The sequence below is a fragment of the Carcharhinus amblyrhynchos genome, chromosome 1 (assembly GCF_965287045.1).
Source record: "Carcharhinus amblyrhynchos chromosome 1, sCarAmb.v2.hapA, whole genome shotgun sequence".
Classification (NCBI taxonomy): domain Eukaryota; kingdom Metazoa; phylum Chordata; class Chondrichthyes; order Carcharhiniformes; family Carcharhinidae; genus Carcharhinus; species Carcharhinus amblyrhynchos.
The window spans coordinates 62,561,517-62,568,628 of record NC_137324.1 but is presented as its reverse complement, the minus strand read 5'-3'; positions in this window follow the sequence as shown (position 1 = coordinate 62,568,628).

Here is a 7,112-nt window from a genome sequence, read left to right as displayed (position 1 = left end):
TATTCAATTGGCCTGGAAAAATTCAGGGAGAGGAAGAGAAAATTGATGGGTAGAATTTTCCATTTTTTTGTCTCAGTGTGGTGATGAATGATTCCAACGCCATCCTTGCCATTGGCTGGAATGGTGTGAACGTGCACCTGATCCCACACTTGGAGCCTAACCAATTATGTCTGATTAAGTCTCTCTCTGAATTATCTCATGGCCGCCAGCTGGTTTGTCCACCCAGTATAAGCTGGCAAATTCGAAGGTCCCAGAACTATATTTAACTCCTATGCAACACACTCGTATCACTCACCGCAGTCCACTTATTGCCAGAAGATTGCTCAAGATGGCATTGATCCACAACCGAACCTCATGAAAAAGACAGAACCCTGCTTCAGCTGCTAAGCCTCAATGTCTTGATTCAAAGAGATAAGGCATACTGGTGTGTCCTCGACCCATTGTGTAGCACTTGGATGCACCCGAGCAACTCCTCTCTGGCTTGGAAGGCCAATGTCCAGGGAACAGCGTGACTGGCAACCATGCACGAAGCACAGTGCTGATTAGGGAGCTGTTGGTAGCTTCACGATCAATAGTTTTAGTGTTCCAGTCATCTTGTAGCCTGAATCAACATGTTATTTAGCATAATGAACTTCACATGCTTAAAACTTATTTTCAACTAACCTTTTAAAAGTTAAACCAGTTAGTGCATTATTGGAAACCCACCAGATCAGTCAAATAAACAGCCTAATTTGTGAGACAATTCATTACTAAGCAACTACTTAATTGCTGTAATAGTAATGCTGGTAATGTAACATGCAACACACAATGTAATGTTTTACATTTTATACTTACACATCATTCAAACTTGACTTTATGTACCCTAGTCATAAATTATGAGAATTGTAAAATTGTGTCTAGTCAGGTAAGATAGAATTCGCAAGACTCTTTCAGCCTTGGCTGAATAAGTGAATGACTGAATCTGATTTTCTTTCAGGATTCCTCAAGTATAAATCAATAGGTTTGGTTGTGGGTAGGCTTGGAGAATATAACAAGAGCCAAAAATGTGCAACCCCACCAGTGTAAAATCATGCTGCAATTTTCCCAATGACGGGTGATTGGCAAGGCGGTCTTCTCCCTGGGAGGTGGCGTGAACATCATTTGCGTTGATTTGCATCTCATAAATTCTCATTAAAACATCTGCCCACCAGTGTCCCATCAAGCCTTTCAATCTTGCATGACACCTGTGCGAAAGTATGTCAGTAGCAAACCCGACTGCTGAAGGGTAGTGTGTACAAGGTGGTGCTCAGTTCACCAGAGACTTCAAGGTGAGTGCGACATGCAAAGCCTCCCTGCCATAGTGTTGCACTGCTCCTGATGCACTGTGCTGCAGCCTGCTGGAACAGACCGGTTCCATTTCTCCAGCAGTGATTAGCACTGCTGCCTCACAGTGCCAGGGATCCGGGTTTGATTCCCGGCTTGGGTCACTGTGTAGAGTTTGCATGTTCTCCAGATGTCTGCATGGGTTTCCTCTGGGTGCTCCTCTGAACGACATGATGGTTAGATGCATTGACCCAAACGGGCGCTGAAATGTGGTGACTAGTGGAGTTTCACAGTAACTTAATTACAGTGTTAATGTAAGCCTTACTTGGGAGTAATAAATAAGCTTTAACTTTATCTCCATGCCAAGTTGTCCTTCATGGACAGCACCGTGCTGCTGCACCCATGGACTCTCCTGTGTCACCACCTCAGTTCAGTACTGTTCCTGGAGTTAGAGAATACAGGGGTTTCCTTCCCCCAGTACCACAACCAGTGTCTATCTGGACAGCATTGTGCCTTGGGACTCATGCAGCCACCACAACATAGGTCCAAAGGGTTGGGTTTTGAACTAGGCAGGGAAGTGGGGTTGATGGAAGAAGACAAGTGGGGCAATGTGGAAGGGCCACTGAGCAAGGAAGCAGGTGGGACAAGGGCAGGGACTCACAGTGAGAGGGCAAGTAGGTGGACAGAGGGAAGACTGAGGGGAAGGAAGCTGCAACCCCTACAAGGCTGAATGAAGCACAGACAAACATGGGGCTCTAAGTGTTAGCACATATATTCTGAAAGAGGATGAAAAAAGGCTGCAGATTATGGGGTGGCGCCTGTTATTACAGCACATAAGGGATGGTTTGCAAGAGTGCTAATCATAGTAGGGCTGCAGTAGTTTGTGAAGGCTGTGCATTGTCCTCAATGGAAATGGGAACTATGCTCATGTTCCCATTTAAGTTCAGGGTCTAGCAGACAGGACTCAGAGTGCAGACGTTCCACTGCAAAATGGAAAGGAGTCACAGAATACAGGCAATCCAGGAGGTATGAGGATCTCACAGTCTGAAGTCAGGGAGAGGAGACAACGCAGAAGAGCAGCGGTCATGCAGCAGAGCAATCACTGGAAGCATTGTGTACCCCAGCTGCAGGGAAGGGACTCTGTCCTTATACTCAATCGATGTTGAGACTTTGCTAAATGCAATAGCTGGCTTTAAGTTGCTATCCAGGATATGAGGTCTCTGTCCTTTTAAAGCAACCTGGTCACTATAGCCCCAGTGCTATAGTAGTCTACCCCTTTAAAGGGTGAACCTTTGAAGGTTCATGTGACCTGTCAGATCTGTTAACATGTGAGGAAGTGTAGGCTTTTGCTCAGAATGTTCTGGAGGCTGAAGAGTACACAAGTAAATCTGCGTCTCTGTACATAGTTCTTGATAGCCAATAAATCATGGTTAGGCACATTGACCTGAAAAGGTGCCAGAGTTTGGCGACTAGGGGATTTTTACAGCAAGTTCATTGCAGCGTTAAGGTAAGCCTACTCGTGACACTAATAAATAAACTTCATTGTTCACTACTTAACTGGTGGATCCAGTGAGTGTGCATCCCAAGAAGACGTCCCATAGCCTAGTGAGCATTTCCTCCCATATTGCTTCATACACCTCCCAGTCAGAACCAATTTTGCACTTGTTTTTCAACAATGCCGTTTTTCTGGATGATGCTGCTATATCTGTATTTCAGGACCAAGTTTGAATACACCTCCGATTTTACCTGGAGCCTCGCAATGTGGAGGTCCTGTCCCATTAATACCAGATCCCATTGTTGTGGTGGTGGACCTTTTGACCCTTTCCCGAAACCACCACTTGATCAACAATGAAGCATTCATACCACATGTCGACCACAACCTACTCCATCTGGAGGCTGTGTGCACAGTGGTGAACGGGGGTAAACCACCTTTCTGTATCTTGTGAGAGCTTCAAATACTCAGCCCTCCTACAACTGTATTATTTGTCCCTGTCTACAATTGCTGCAGATGCCCCCAGTAACCATCATCATTCCCTCTGCAGCCCAGCACAGAGCTCGCCAGGCTCAGGGATACTGACTTCAGGGCAGCCTGCAGACCAAGCTGACTTTTTATCATGTGGAACACACCCCTTGCCTGTCCCTGTAGCTGGAGTACACCATGCTCCCAGTGGTGCTGCTGTTATATATCCACTGCTATTCTGCACTGTCTCCTTTCTCTGACTTCAGACTGTGAGCTTATCAACAAACAGAATCAATAAGAGATCAAATGCACATCTCTATCAACCAATTTAATCACTAATCCTATGTGACAGTTTAATCATAACATCATATATAGCCTTGTATTCATAACGTTGTTGATATTCCTTTTAACTATGACCAGCCTGTGCAACGTTTTTCTTTCTCTGGTTGGAATTTTACCATTCCGTCCGCCATGGGAATTGGAGTGGGCAAGGGGCGGCGGACCATGGAAAGGTTCATTGGCCTCGGGCGGGATTTTACAGTTTTGGGACGAGCAAGGCCAGAAAACCCTGCCCTCAACATTTCTGATGTGGAGATGCTGGCATTGGACCGGGGTAAACACAGTAAGAAGTCTCACAAGAAGATTGCGCATATCAACAATTACCACCATCGACTCCGCAAACTGCTGGATCCAAGTGGAGAGGATCTCCAAGAAGATTGCGCATATCAACAATTCTTTAAGAACAAAGAACAGCACAGCATAGGAAACAGGCCCTTCGGCCCTACGAGCCCACACCGCCCATTTTAACACTCAGTGAGTGCCTTATTCAAAGAACAAAATCAGCCTGGGAAACAGGCCCTTCGGCCCAACGAGCCCACGCTGCCATCTCAACACCACCTCTCCACCCACGACCCCTGTCTAATGTTTTATGGCCATCCAGATTGAGGGAAACTGATTTCGGGGCAATTTATTCCTGCCAATCAGTCTAACAGCACATCTTTGGGGTGTGGGAGGAAACCGGAGCACCCGGAGAAAACCCACGCAAGCTCGGGGAGAATGCGCAAACTCCCACAGACACTGGCCCAAATCCATGTGTCTGCACAGCAATCAGCGATAGTCACTGAGCTGTCGCCTTGCCCAGTATCTTGTCCAGTTTAGGCACACACTAACGACATGAAGCACCAGGCCAATCTCAAACAACCAAGAGCAGCCCCAGTACGACCCATGGCGTGTATGCCCCTCGTTGGACATGAGGTGGACCGACTTAAATCCTGTGAGTGAAAAGAGAAAAACATTATTATCATACTATACCCATTTACATTTCTAGGGACACCCCAATGCTAATGACCCTTATTCAAAGGTTCTCCTATATCCACCCATCTCCAACCCAGTCATGTGCCTGTCTAAGTTTCTTTTAAATGACTCTAGCGTGTTTGCCTCCACCACCTTACTTGGCAGAGCATTCCATACCCCCACTACCCTCTGTGTGAAAAACCTCCCTCTAATATCTGTGTTATACCTCTCCCCCCTCACCTTAAGTCCATGGCCCCTTGTCCTACGTGTCTCTATTATAGGAAATAGCTTACCTCTGTTTACTCTATCTATACCCTTCATAATCTTATATACCTCTATTAGATTCCCCCTCAGTCAGCGTCTTTCAAGGGAAAAGAGCCCCAATTTTTTGAAACATTCCCCATACCCCAGTCCTTCCATACCAGGCAACATCCTGGAAAACCCCCTCTGCACTCTCTCCAGAGTCTTCACGTCCTTCTGGTAGTAAGGCGACCAGAACTGTACGCAGTACTCCAAATGCGGCCTAACCAACGTTCTGTACAACTGCAACATTAGACTCCAGCTCTTATATTCTATACCCCTTCCTATAAAGGCTAACATACCATAGGCTTTCTTCACCACACTCTCCACTTGCACTGCCACCTTCAAAGACTTATGCACTTGCACCCCCAGGTCTCGCTGCGACTCTATACTCCTTACAGGCTTACCCTTTATCATATAACTTCCCCCTACATTATTCCGGCCAAAATGCATCACCTCACATTTATCCGGATTAAACTCCATTTGCCACCTATCTGCCCAATCAACCAGCCTATCAATATCCCGCTGTATTGCCAGACACTGCTCCTCACTGCCCGCCAATCCAGCCATCTTGGTGTCATCAGCAAATTTGCTGATCACACCACCTACTCCCTCTTCCAAATCATTTATATACACTACAAAGAGAAGAGGTCCCAGTACCGAGCCCTGCGGCACACCACTAGTGACAGACCTCCAGCTAGAAAAGGACCCCTCCACAATTACTCTCTGACTCCTCTTTGCAAGCCAGTTCTCTACCCATCTAGATACCTGACCACATATCCCATGAGCTTTAATCTTCTGTACCAACCTACCATGAGGGACTTTGTCAAACGCCTAAAATCCATATAGACGACATCAATGGCTCGTCCTTCGTCAACCATTTTTGTCACCTCCTCAAAGAATTCTACCAGATTCGTAAGGCAAGACTTCCCCTTGACAAAGCCAAGTCTTTTGTCGATCGTCGACATTTTTGTTGACCTCTAGTGGACTCCACAATAAAGGGGGTGCAAATTTAGGGGATTATATGTGTGCCAGATTAAGGGAGATCCAATTCAGGGACAATTTATTAACACCAATCAGCCTAAAAAGCACGTTTTTGGGATGTGGGAGAAAACCGGAGCACCCGGAGAAAACCCACGCAAGCATGGGGAGAATGTGCAAACTCCCACAGACATTGATCCAAGCCAGAGATCCGACCCGGGTCCCTGTAACTGCACAGCAGACAGTGATAGTCACTGAGCTGTCGTGTTGCCCGTCAATTGGTCCAGTTTAAGCGTATACTAACGGACATGAAGCACTAGGCAACTATCGAAGCAACATCCGAGAGCAGCCCTCGCACGACCCACCGTGTGTATGCCCCTTGTTGGCCAACAAGGCAGACCGAATCGCCTGTGGATATAAAAAGGAGACATCAATAAACATAAATAGACATACAGCAGGCTGTATAGACATTAATGGAAGATCCTCAATAGCTCCAATGTAAGTGATAAGGTGAGCCTTAAAATTTGTTGGACGATTGATAGGAATCTATTGATTCCCAGGAACGTCATGAGGCTCGTGATCCTCAACTAGAACATTCTTTTGTATCCCTCCATCTCCAGTCTGCTCATGTGCCTATCCAGGTAAGTCTTAAACAACCCTAGCATGTCTGCCTCCACCACCCTACTTGGCAGTGCATTCCAGGCCCCCACAACCCTCTGTGTAAAAAACACCCTCTAACATCTGAGTTATACCTCGCCCCTCTCACCTTGAGTTAACCTGGTGTTGTGAGACTTCTTACTCAACATTTCTGGCAGAATACCGAAGTACTTTAGTTAGAGGTAAATCGGAAGTGAGTATGTCACTGACATACCCTGCTTCACCATGTTGGACACTATTGATGCCGGGAATAGCTTTCTTGTAACTGACACATCAACAGTTACTGGTGTTTTCAAGCAACCGCAACCATCTGCCCATGTTTCTGCCTTGGATGGGTTGGGGGGATGAGAGGGGTGGGGAGTGGTGTAGGGGATGGATTGCTGAATTTGTGCATCTCTTGTTTGATTTTCTAAAGTAATTAAAATATGGGGTGGGATTTTGCAGCTGCACTTGTCCCAAAAACACACTCTTGCCCAGGTTTAAGAATCTTTCCATGGACTGCCCCTTGCCCACTTCGATTCCAATGGTGGGCGGGTTGGTAAAATGTCTCTATGCTTAATTTCAAGTGTAATGTGTGGCTGAACTTCAATGCTTTTGGCTTGCTGCACTAGACCCAAAC